The 13,977-nt window shown below is 43.6% G+C and overlaps 1 pseudogene; it reads right to left on the bottom strand.

The window, feature by feature from the left end:
- Positions 1 to 260: 260 nt before the first annotated feature.
- LOC111949563 (mitogen-activated protein kinase kinase kinase kinase 5-like) overlaps positions 261 to 13,977 on the bottom strand; it is a 19,460-nt pseudogene continuing 5,743 nt past the window's right edge.

Raw genomic sequence — 13,977 nt, 5'->3', positions numbered from 1 at the left:
GACATTCCAGTGTCATGAAAAATAAGTCMGATTTGGAAGATCTTTATTGGGTAACGTTCCCCATTTATTTGAATAGATTGTGATGGGAAATGTAGGCCCCTATGTGTCTGTGAGCCTGTGGATGAAAAAAAGGCAGCCTGGTCACATAGACTAGACGTAACATAGTAAATGTAATTCCGGAACACTGAAATTAGTATGATAATTAGCAATTTTTCAATAATTTACTACCTTTTAGCATGTTAGCTAACCCCTCCAATAACTATAACCTTAACTCTTTTAGCTAACCCTTCCCCTAACCCTTTAACCTAACTCYTAAACTTAACCCTAACCCCTAGTCTAGCTAACGTTAGAAAGCTAGCTAATGTTAGCCACCTAGCTAGAATTCGTAACATATCGTACTTTTGCAAATTTGTTATATATWGTACATTTTGCAAATTCGAAACATAATAGGAATTGTAATTTTTAACATATCATAYGAAATGAGTGATGGACATTCACAAATTAATACATACCATACGTAACATATCATACTAAATGGACTGCCTCTGATTTACATACAGAATAATATGAAATGCTCTGAGACCAGGTTGCAGCAGAGGGCAGGTACTATAGTACTGTTACATGATAAATAGGTATTTGTGGAGGAATGAATGCACATGTGTGTCTGGGCACAGTCTGCCTGTGTGGGCTGGCAKTGGAAGCTGCTCACAGATTATGAGGGATGAATTCAGGCTGTGCTCCTTTAAACCAGCAGCAAAGCAGTATTGTTTGGCATGGACGACACAGTGCCATGGCTGCTGCTTGGAGTGTTCGCAGGGGTGCTACTTTGAGCTCGGTTCCATGTGCTAGAGTTCTCAAGGTACTGGGACATAGTTCTCGGCAATCTCCARGATGTACAGGTTACAGAGCCCCGAATGGTCCTCACACTGCCGCGTCTCCATGACAACTATCCTGCAGAGTTATTAATGAGTCAATCAAAACTATATTTACTTGATTTTGTGTGTGTGAGAGTGTGTATCCCATGAAAGTATACAGGCACACATACCGGTCTGATCCCACTAGACGGTAGGTCTTCTTGGGGTCTGTGATCTCCTGCAGTACGTCTGGGCCCTCTCCTCTCCTCTGCCAGCCATGACGCCACATGGCCAGCAGAGTGTTCTCAAAATACACTGAACCAGACAGACAGAGGGAGATAATGTGCATTAGGCCTTCCATATCCCAATATTCCCCCCACCCCTCAAACCTCACAATGATTGTMTCATGATGGCCATGCTCCTCTACTCCTCCCCTTCTTACCTACAGCTTCCACATCAAAAGTGAAAGTGGTCTCAGCTTGAAGCGTCCTGTGGCTCCTCTGCGCCCCCTCCAGGCCCACTATGTGTACTGAATCTATTCAGAGGGCAGAGAGGCACACACACATTAGCCCTTCCTACACATTTCATTTTGCTCTTATAGACTGATAGAGACACCGTCATTGGTCTGTAACTAGCCTACTCTTCCTGAGGATGGTGATGATAACAACATGACTTACTCTCAAAGAGCACCAGCAGAGTGTTACAGTCCAGCTGGTTCACCTGCACTGTGCCAGGACACCGGCTCTCTGRAACACAAGCACACAGTTACAACAAATCTGTTAGATTGGTCCAAACTAAGAAGAAAGCTCACTACTTCATTGAACTGTATGTTCATAGAAACAAGCCTGTGATGTGTTCAGTTGAGTATTCAGTTCATAGTACCTAAGCCAGTGTTGGTGAACCAAGAGGTGTTGGAGTTGAGGTTCATGTTGTCCAGTTGAATGGGCTGCTCAGGACTGGGACCCTTGTGTACCCCAATACACACTAGAGGGTACTCCTGCTGCGGTGTCACCATCATCTCAAACACATGCAGGGGACTGGGCAGGGGGAAGTCAAAGTKCTGCAGGGGACAAATACACAGTCAGGGAAGTTGTCAGAGACTGTCAGCTGTGACAGTAGACGTGAATACAGGGTTGTGTCTAGTAGGGAGAAAACTATTTGAAATGGCGCAAAACAGGGAAGAACTACCTGAACTTATCCGATAAGATCTTTTGCTAACTGTTTTGCTACGATGTGCCCTGCTGAATAGGACCCAGGAAGACAGTGGGCAGCAGGATGATGAGAAGGGATGCTGTGGGTCCTTGTGTGTACTCACCTTGATGAGCATGAATTTATGCATGGGCTCCTACACTGCAGGAGCACCACACTGGTCTCCTGGGCACAGCACAGGAACACACAGCCCTGCTGCACGTTACTGGCTGCACGGAGCAAGGGGAGGGGGGGGGCAAGAAGGGACCTCAGCATTCTTTAACAGTCATTTAGCAGACACTTTTATCTAAATCAACTTTGACTTCAAACCCACTCGTGTTTACAAGCCGCTACTACAACTGGAAGTTCAGTGACTGAACCGCCGGACCTTTTTTAAAAATCAAGTTAACAGAACTTCTCAACTTCTCTTTTCTCACCCACGAGCAGGTCTTGCAGCCTTTGGTGTCCGGTATCTTACATGAGACAGCAAACTTCCTGCAAACAAGAAATAAAATGTATGTTGATGAATAATAACTAACTACAGGGGGAGAAAATGTTATAATCAACAACAAACACCAGGGTCGTATTCACTAGGAACAAAGCGGAAGGAAATGGGCCTAAACGGGGAGGGAATACTACTGAACATATCCAATAAGAAATGCTTGTTTTGCTCTTCTGTTGGGAAAGGCTTTTACGGTGTTTCACTAATGAATAAGACCAGCACTATGTATGGCAATGGATTATAGGGTTACCTAGGCAATAGTCTGTGGGTTGGCAAGGCCACCATTCGCTGCTCCTTTCGGGCCTGCTCATACAACTCCTTCAGGAGTGAGAATGGAGCTGGGACGACTTACCTGTGGAGGAAAACAAACACACACACACACACCACACACACACACACACACACACACACACACACACACACACACACACACACAGATGATTTCAGTTTATTTTATCAATTTATTTTACAGATGTTAGTATTGTAGAATGACTATGGCTTGCTGAATCTCACCTGATATTGACATGAGGACATTACTAATGGTGTAAACCCAGCTGCACTTTCCTGGATAGAGCTGCAGGAGAAGGGGAAGAGAACAGCGGATGAGTGAGGCACATGTAGAGTGAAATAGAGATTACAAGCAATATGAAAGCAAATGCAATACTGTACCTATAACATCCATCTTACTGAATTGTGCTGTCATACTGTAGCATGAGCTTAATCTCGAAGACCATAAATTCAGCCTGACTATAGCTCTGGTCCAGGGCTTTGGAACGCGTTCAACTCGCTATTGTCATCACGCAATGCGACCAGATCTAGCCTCGCTGCAGACATAGAAAGACATTAGAGCAGATTCTCACCAGCTCCATGGTGGCCTCTGAGCTGTTCAGGTTGAGGGTGTAGATCCCCTCGTCTGCTCCCAGGATCAGGTGGTGGTCTTTGGTTGTCGGATGGTCCCACGTCGTTGAACTATTCACTTTCAATGGACAGCCATGGAATACTTTCTTAAAGTACACCTAGACACGAGGTGGAGAACAGGACCCATATTCATAAACCATCTCAGTGTAGGAGTGCTGATCTAGGATCATTTCCCTCATGTCTATATAATCTGATTCATTATGATCTAAAAAAAAAACGAAACTGATCCTAGATCAGTACTCCTACTTTGAGTCGCTTTATGAACGGGCCCAGGAGTCACTCTCATTGTTCATAGTGTGTGTAGTGTTCCAGATAAAGGTGTGCACAAGACTCAGTGCATCGATACACAGTTACAGTAACTGTCGTAAACTGTAGATTGGCGTACTCGTGAGATTGGTGGACAAACTTACTGGTGGTTTCTTCAGCACAGGGCTGGGACATTCAACTGGACCCTGAAATAGAAAACAGACACATATTCTAAACATTAATTTTGGAATCAGTTCATCCACATTTCTGCGAGCCAACAAGTGATGCGTTTTCCTGGTCCACCTCTCAGAAGGAAAAATTAAATGCTGTTTTAATTCCTGGTCCCATCCATACCTGGGGGGGCTGTCTCCTTCCCCTGTCTTTCTTGGGGGGCAGCTCAGGCGGTTGGAGGCCCGCTGATCTGTCTGTTATGTGTAATGGGAAGGAAACAGGGTCTACAGGGGACACAATCATGTTGTTACTGTACATCAGAGAGCATGGAGAAGATGTGCTTCAGGGTAAATGTCACAGGTCAAAGGTCATTCAMTGTACATGGTACGCAATTCAGAAGGGACAACAGGGTGATCAAATGAAGATCCTATATCTGTAACTGTAGGTAACAAATAGGGATAAGAGTGGAGTTGACACTCACCGGAGTTGACGTTTCGCTGGGACCGTGGACGAGGGACAGGGCGTGTGTGGGTGCCACTAGATGTCCGCAGAAGCGGCGAGGGGGCGTAGAGGGTGCGCAGTATCCGGCCACGTTCGTCCGCCCCTGTCACAAACTCCTCTGAACTGGTATAAACTTTGGGCTGCGTGGGCATACATAAGGTCAGGCACTGGAAATGTGGCCTTTATCAACTGTATGCTGTATGTCAACACCATATATATAGACACATGGGATTTGTAGAGGTAACAAATTGACATACTGTAGTTTAGAAAAATGTAGTTTTTGTATACCTTAGGAGGGAGTGGGGGTGGGGTGTCATCTAGTGGGATTGTTTCGCTGTTCAGGGAGAAACAGAAATAGTTCAGTGTTTCAGATTGTTGTTTTTAGCCAGATCTTTGAATCGAATTTCCCCATAAAGCTCTGTTATATAGACAGGTTGGCTGACAACGTCACAAAAAATGATGTGTGCATCGATGTGGCCGGAAGGTGGGTGTTGTTATGATTCTGAACGGTCAGATAGTTAGCAACAATAACAAGAGGCTGCCATGTGGGGAATCGTAGGTGTCTCGTTTCAGCTCGTTGTATCTTGTTATTGATACCATGTCTTGTTTTCAGGTGTTTTGACTCATGTCATGTCTATGCTAATATGGCCAAAAATTTGCTAGCTAGCTACCAACAACTGTAACAATGTATTTGAGAGACAACAAGTGCTCATTGTGCAAATGTATTTATGTTTTCAATAAACATTTGGAGACAAAATATCGTTTACATGTTGTCAACAGTCTAAGCCAACCCCGTCTATTTTGTCCCATCTGTATTTAAGGATCCTCATTAGCTGCTGCCAAGGCAACAGCTACTCTACCTAGGGTCCAGCAACATTAAGGCAGTTATATACAATTTAAAATATTGCATTTCATAACACTTTACCCAATAAATGTAGCCACTACTCCACTATCACATATTTACAATACAACATCCATCTGTACGTGTGTGTAGAGTGCGTGTCTTATAATGTGTATGTGTGTCTGGACCTGTGTGTGTGTGTGTGTGTGTGTGTGTGTGTCTTCACAGTCCTCGCTGTTCCATAAGGTGTATTTTTATCTGTTTTTTAAATCTGATTCTACTGCTTGCATCAGTTACCTGATGTGGAATAGAGTTCCATGTAGTCATGGCTCTATGTAGTACTGTGCACCTCCCATAGTCCTTTCTTGACTTGGGGACTGTGAAGAGACCTCTGGTGGCATGTCTTGTGGGGTATGCATGGGTGTCTGAGCTGTGTGCTAGTAGTTTAAACAGATAGCTCGGTGCATTCAGCATGTCCCATAGTTACGCACGCTTCAGTTCTGTTACTAGACAATCAACCTGTCTATGCTACAAGCATGGTAAAGACAATGATGTTGAGAGCAGTCCATCGACTCCATCCCATCCGAGAAATAAAAGGCTTCTTCATCATAGGAAAACCCTTTTGGAATTCTTCTTTCTAAGAGTGTACATCCGGACCTGTATTCACAAAGTGTATCAGAGTAGGAGTGCTAATCTAGGATGAGTTTTACCATAATAGATAAGAGAGGGGGTGCCGATCAATCAGCACTCCTACTCTGGGACGCCTTATGAATATGGGCCCAGAAATATAGATCAGAGTGAATGGGTGAAGTACGTATATGTCTCAGTAGGATTGCTTACCTCCTGGTGCAGATGGTGGGACTGTGGAGAGAGTGTAGAAAGAAGGAAGAGGGGGTTGTCAAACAAATCAGACAAACGTACAACTGAAGAAATGTCAAACTGATGAATGAATAATCAAGTGTGCGTTATGATTACATGTCCACGTCATCGTAGTCATCATCCGAGTCCAGGCATTGGTCCCTACGGGAAAGAGATCAACACAGTGCCAGTTAAGATCGGTAGTCAACAGTGGTCTCCTCATTACYCATTGGATCATTTATCCTGTAAGACTTGGAGATGATGGAGCCGTCAGTCAGTGTGTGATTGGCTTGCTAAGCAGTAATCCACTTACCTGATTAGACTCTTGTCGCTGCCAGTGGATCCCAGTGTGGAACACTGTACTGTAGGTCGTACCTGAAGCACAGAAAGACAATGACAGACGACTCTGATCAATAAGATACGCAGGCCTACGTTTGTACTGGGAAGCACAGTGGTACACAGGCATGGATACCACCATAGGCACGCACATGGACACACTCATACACACACGCTTACACACACACACTTACCATTGCTTCTGGTGGGGCTGACTTTACTGGTCTCTTGGTGTAGAGCTGCTCCACTATAACACACACACCAATCCAATRATTAGTTGCACATGTATACAACCGATAACATTTCCTGGACAGGTTCACAAAGAAAAAAAACGAACTGAATATATCTCACAGCTGATGTCAGAGTTGGTTCTCTCTGCCTGGTTGTGTCTGTTAATGGAGTGAATCCTTCTCAAGGAGCCGGGTACCACAACCTATAGGAGATATCACCATATAGCCATGAGTACTGCATTTACATTTTACAGATCTTTTACAATGTGTGATCATGTGTATTGATGTGTATTATTCATATTTATTGTATATACAAGGTTTATTAACATATGATTTTATGGTGTGTGTATTATGTGTATTATGTGGTGTGTGTTTGATTGTGGAAGGCAAGTGTGTGATGCTCTGACCTCCACGTCCTCCTCCTCAGATGGCAGCGAGGGCTTCAGTTTCTCAGGGTGACGCAGCTTCTCCAGCAGATCCAAGATCAGATCCTGTCTCAGACACGGCTGGGTCAGAAACAGGTGCTGCAGGACAGAGAGAGAGAGACAGAGAGAGAGAGAGAGAGAGACAGAGACAGAGACAGAGAGAGAGAGAAATTAGGAAGTGAAAAAGGATTACAGGGACTACAAGATATGGATAGAGGAGCTCAAGCCTTTGATCTGGATATGGTAGTGGGTGCCAGGTGCACTGGTTTGTATCAAGAACTGCAACGCTGCTGGGTTTTTCACGCTCAACAGTTTCCCGTGTGTATCATGAATGGTCCACCACCCAAAGGAGATCCAGCCAACTTGACACAACTGTGGGAAGCATTGGAGTCAACATGGGCCAGTATCCCTGTGGAACACTTTCGACACCTTGTAGAGTTCATGTCCCGGAGAATTGAGGCTGTTCTGAGGGCAAAAGGGGGTGCAACTCAATATTAGGAAGGTGTTCTTAATGTTTGGTATACTCAGTGTACACAGTAGGCCTACTAGTGATCGACGTTAGCAGCAGCACAAAAGTATAGCAAGCCAAAGTTGCCTAATAGTAAAGTGCTCAGTGYGTTCTTAGATCATCTCATCAACAACATATCAACAATGTGCTGACAAAAACAAAAAAAACATMATCAACGTCAACACCACCATCATCAACAACATATTACTGTCGTCATCCTCAAAATCATCGTTCCTAGCCTACCTCCTTCTCTTCCATGTATTGAAAAGGTAAATGGCCATAGGGKTGAAGGAGTGCTTGTACCTGTTAGACTTAACAGTGGGGAATCTACACTGGGAGCCAAAGGGTAGGACCTGGAACTCATGGTGTAGGGGGTGGGKCAGTCAGACAGGATGAATTCTGCCTTCCTCACCACTGTTGTACAGGTCAGACAGACTACTCTGCTGGACTCTTGAGATTTTGCACTATTTTAGCTAGTGCATTTTTAGGAAAGGTGAGGCAAGGAGAAAGAGGAGAGGTGGGTGAGTGAGATCTAGCAGAGAAGAGAGACATTCTCTGTGTTTCTTGAGGTTTACTCACTGTCAGCATCTTTGAGGCACTGGGTCTCTTCTTAGTGTTCCTGATCAGCATAGTCTTGACAAAGTTATAGAAAATCGAGGACCTAACATGAAAGTGGTGGAAGAAAATWCTGTTGTTYTAACCAACTGCATATTACAGACCGTAGATTAATTGACTGAATTAATTAATTAATTAAGGAATACAGGTATAATTTCCACAGCTCAAGTGGATATTAATGGTCTTAATGCATACCATTTGGACTTTTCCTTTAGTTTAGGAGGCTGGTAGCCACTTTTGGACATGAGGAACAGCACCCTGAGAAAAGACAAGATTTTAATGAGATGTATGTATGTATGTATGTATGTATGTATGTATGTATGTATGTATGTATGTATGTATGTCTGTCTGTCTGTCTGTCTGTCTGTCTGTCTGTCTGTCTGTCTGTCTGTCTGTCTGTCTGTGTGTCGTCACAGGTCAGTATTGTAAATAATAATTAGTTCTTAATTGACTTACCTGTATAAATAAATGTGAAATACAAAATAAAAAGTGGGGGTAGGCATGTGCGTAATTGGTTAACCGCATGCATGAATGTACATCCAACTGGAACATGAGGGGGTGTGGAAGGAGGAAAGTCTAGATTCTTTCTGYGGGGAGTGTGAAYGTAAGAAAGAATGTTGTGTGTGTGTGTTAAAAGAATGATTTGAGTGTGTTTGTGATTACCGTAGTGGGTGCACATCGAATAGGGGAGGCTGCAGCTCAGCCAGCTCGATGGCAGTGATTCCCACAGACCACACGTCACACAGCTCATTGTAACCCCCCTTTATCTCCACGGCAGCCACCTCTGGCGCCATCCTGGAAGACACGGGCAACCGCTACCATCAACATCAAGACCATCTGACATCAGATACAACCTCGAGAAGAGCCACAGGGAGGGGACTCATTTGACCTTYAACCTCACCAGTAAGGAGTCCCGATGAAGGACATCCGCCGTGCCARAGTAGCCGTGATCTGTGCCGAAATCCCAAAGTCCGCTAAACAGCCAGACAATAAATATGTCACTTATTTAATATGTGAGGACAAAAATCTATGATTTAAGTGTTATGATTTACCGCCTGTTGAGTGTTTTAGGGCTTCACAGTCACACACCTAGCTTCACCTCTCCTTGGTCATTCAGGAGGATGTTGGCCCCCTGGACAACAGGAAGACGAGACACAAGCGATCACGACAGAGCAATGTGTACAGTATATTCTGTCTGGACAGCATGAAAACACAACAAACATTGCATCCTAACTTAAAGCAAGCCTTGTCTGAGCCAGAACGGCCCTTAGCGACAGACTAGCGTCYTGTCTAGGAGGTGTACTAGTACATCAAGTTGACTCATGCTACTGAAACAGGAGATAGGCTCCTGCCCCTATGGGCCATTCATAACCGTTATAGAGGCATAACTCATCCCAGCAGATTAAGGAGTCAACCCTGGTCATCTCACCTTTATGTCTCTGTGAATCTTCTTCTGGCCATGTAAGTAATCCAGACCCTGCAGGTAGACAGTTAGTACACTGTTACATGTTGATATCAAAGCAACTATTATCTATAACAACCAAGTGACATATTATACACTCTATATTGTAACGTGTGATATGAGTGGTCTTACCTGAAACATCTCCCTGCAGATAAATGCAATCTGAAGCTCAGAGAGAGGCCCGGTCACTATAGGGAGAAAAGAGGGGGTGAAGTAGGACACTCTGTTACAGTTGTAGATCGTAATCTGCTCCAGTTCACCCACACACATACTCTCACTCTCACACCTGTATTCAACACACATTCTCTAGGGGACGAAGTGATAAAATGTCTTAAGAAGTACAGCAGTCGATAWTGATGAGTAACTCACTCAAATCTATACAAATAGGCGAATGCAAAATATGTTTTGGGCAGAGGGGTTTTGCATTGTAATTGTGATACACTCTTAGAAAAAAAGGGTTCCAAAAGGGTTCTTCGGCTGTCCCCATAGGATAACCCTTTTTGGTTCCAGGTAGAACTATTTTGGGTTCCACATAAAATTCTCTGTGGAAAGGGTTATCCTATGGAACCCAAAAGAGTTCTACCTGGGATCAAAAATGGTTCTTCAAAGGGTTCTCATATAGGGACAGCCAAATAACCTTTTTAGGTTCTAGATAGCACCTTTTTGTGCTATATAGTGTAGTTGTGTAGTTGACCTTTAAGAGTGTCCCTGTGTTTGAACTTTGGGCACATCATAACATGACATGACTTCCTGCCAGATGTACATCACAAAGTAAACCCGGTTGGTTGTGAAACTGATCTGTATTCAAAGGCTGATCAAACCCATTATTTCTCTCTCATTCACACATACTGTAGATCACCTCTCGCTTTTTGTTTGTCTGATATGTTCACCTTCCTCCTCAGCAGTTTCCTCTAGTTCAGTTTGAATCATAAATCAACCTAAGCTGGCACACACACACACACACACACACCACACACACACACCACACACACACCCACACACACACCACACACACACACCACACACACCACACACACAACACCACACACACACACACACACACACACACACACACCATGGTAAACGTCCTGAAGAGAGCCTCCTCCACAGAATCCATGCAGATCGACAGCTTGTTGGCCCTGGAAACACACACGCATGTCACACACACACACACATACACACACACACACACACACACACACACACACACACACACACACACACACACACACACACAACATCTTGTCATATTAAAGGTAATATTTCCAGTTAGTCTGTATCATCCTATTCCAACTAATGTATGATGTGTGGCTGTGTGTGTCAGGGCCTGCTCAGTGCCCACTCACCGTATATAGCTGCCATAGTAGGCCACAATGTTGCGGTGCTTGCAGCTCTTCACTATGACGATCTCCTGCTGGATTACTGAGAAGTCCTCCTCTGTGTGGGAAAAGGTAATATCATTTTATACCATGTACCAACCACACTGCAGTGCATATGGATGCCAGATGATGTCACAATATAGCACCACAACATCATCTTGGTTTGTTACCAGCTACTTTTGTGGAACGGTAACATTTGACACCGGCATTACTGCAGAAATATGATACCAATGTAGATTGAAAGGTTTGTTTCTTTAAGACCTGGGTTGAAATACTACTTGAAATAATTTCAAATACTATATTTGTGCTCGATTGAGCTTGCCTGTTGTAATGGAACCAATATAAATGTCTAGAATGACCAAACCCCGCCCCCCTGGCACTCCAGACAGGTTAAAGTAAACGCTCCAAGTATTTGAAAGATATCAAATAGTATTTGAACCAATGATGTACAGTATATAAACCCTGGATTGCTGATGCTATGTATTGGCCATTGAGAGGCTTTGAAGCCACCATGTCGGCCATATTGGCACGCCCCAGTAGGAGCAGTCCTCCATAGGAATGGATGGAATTCTACAGTATTTCAATGAACTGTTTCAAGGACAAAATAGCATTTAAGTATTTTTTGTTGTACACCCAATATKTTCCCCCTGTTGATGATGCTTATTATGCATTATAGTTTAACCAAAAGATTRCAYGTGACAACAAATTAAATGAAATAGGAAACAATAAAATATATATGTGAAATTKAATTAATCAATAATATATGTTGATGCTAATAGTATGTACAATATTTAGTTATGTTTCCATATGATAACAATAGCCTAATATATTTAATATGCCATAAACTATTGTTTTTTAACAGTTTCAATCAATTCATTCTAATTAACTTAATAATTATGACACACCCCTCACTACTGTCATTGGTTGCACTAATTGCACTGGTTGTCTACATAACCTGGTTCAAGTATTCATGACATCACCCTGAGGAAGGGTAACGTTGGTGATTTACCCAGTAAATTACTGGKAGTTTATATATAGCGTGTGCAACTCTTTATTTTTATAGCTTATAGTTTATTCGCCGTTAGTCAGCACCTCTACATAGAATCATTTCTTTGGGTGTGCGCCAGCTCGTTTTTTATTTTTTTAAATGTAGACATTAATAAATGCATTTCTATATCTTCCAAAATATTTTTACAACGGTGTGGGAGTGCCAAGATGGAGGCACGGTGGCTTCAACAAAGCACCCCCTAATACTCATCTAGTGTATATATAAATCATTGATGTGTGGTCTCTAGTATCTGTAGTAACAGAGGGGACTTCTTTACCTGGCTCCATCTTGATGACCTTGATGGCTGCCAGCTCCCCGTTCTGCTTGTTCCGAGCCTGAGTAAAAGACAGCTGCATCAGTCAGTGGGCTTGTTATGGAAGGGGGAGTATAACCTGATTCACTGACCTCAGGACAGATTATTTTATTTCACCTTTATTTAACCAGGTAGGCTAGTTGAGAACAAGTTCTCRTTTACAACTGTGACCTGGCCAAGATAAAGCAAAGCAGTACGACACAAACAACACAGAGTTACACATGGAATAAACAAACATACAGTCAATAACACAATAGAAAACGTCTATAAACAGTGTGTGCAAATAAGGTAAGATAAGAGAGGTAAGGCAATAAATAGGCCATAGTGGCGCAATAATTACAATTTAAACACTGGAGTGATAGATGTGCAGAAGATGAATGTAGAGTAGTAGAGATACTGGGGTGCAAAGGAGCAAAGAAATTATAAAAATAAATAAATAAATAACAGTATGGGGATGAGGTAGTTGGATGGGCTATTTACAGATGGGCTATGCACAGGTGCAGTGATCTGTGAGCTGCTCTGACAGCTGGTGCTTAAAGTTAGTGAGGGAGATTKAAATCTTCCAGCTTCAGTGATTTTTGCAATTCGTTCCAGTCAATGACAGCAGAGAACTGGAAGGAAAGGCGGCCAAAGTAGGAATTGGCTTTGGGGGTGACCAGTGAAATATACCTGCTGTTAATGGGTTCTGCGGTCAAACGACCACCCCTCATCACTGTCAAAAACTCCCTGAAACACTTCAGCGAGCAGGCCTTTCTAATCGACCTGGCCCAGGTATCCTGGAAGGATATTGACCTCATTCCGTCAGTAGAGGATGCCTGGTTATTCTTTAAAAAGTGCTTTCCTCACCATCTTAAATAAGCATACCCCATTCAAAAAATGTAGAACCAGGAACAGATATAGCCCTTGGTTCACTCCAACCTGACTGCCCTTGACCAGCACAAAAACATCATGTGGCGTTCTGCATTAGCATCGAATAGCCCCCGCGATATGCAACTTTTCAGGGAGTTAGGAACCAATATACACAGGCAGTCAGGAAAGCAAAGGCCAGCTTTTTCAAACAAGAAATTTGCATCCTGTGCACAAACTCCAAAAAAGTTCTGGGACGCTGTAAAGTCCATGGAGAATAAGAGCACCTACTCCCAGCTGCCCACTGCACTGAGGCTAGGAAACACTGTCACCACCGATACATCTACGATAATTGAGAATTTCCATAAGCATTTTTCTACGGCTGGCCATGCTTCCACCTGGCTAACCCTACCCCGGTCAACAGCCCTGTACCCCCCCCCCCCCCCCCCCCCCCCCCACAGCAACTTGCCCAAGCCTCCCCATTTCTCCTTCACCCAAATCCAGATATCTTATGTTCTGAAAAGCTGCAAAATCTGGACCCCTACAAATCAGCTGGGCTAGACACATCTGGACCCTCTCTTTCTAAAATTATCACATGAAATTGTTGCACCCTATTACTAGCCTGTTTAACCTCTCTTTCGTATCGTCTGAGATCCCCAAAGATTGGAAAGCTGCCGTGGTCATCCCCCTCTTCAAAGGGGGACACTCTACACCCAACTGGCTACAGACCTATATC

Source organism: Salvelinus sp. IW2-2015, linkage group LG22 (genome assembly GCF_002910315.2).
Source record: "Salvelinus sp. IW2-2015 linkage group LG22, ASM291031v2, whole genome shotgun sequence".
Lineage (NCBI taxonomy): Eukaryota > Metazoa > Chordata > Actinopteri > Salmoniformes > Salmonidae > Salvelinus > Salvelinus sp. IW2-2015.
This window is presented reverse-complemented; position numbering and strand designations above follow the sequence as displayed.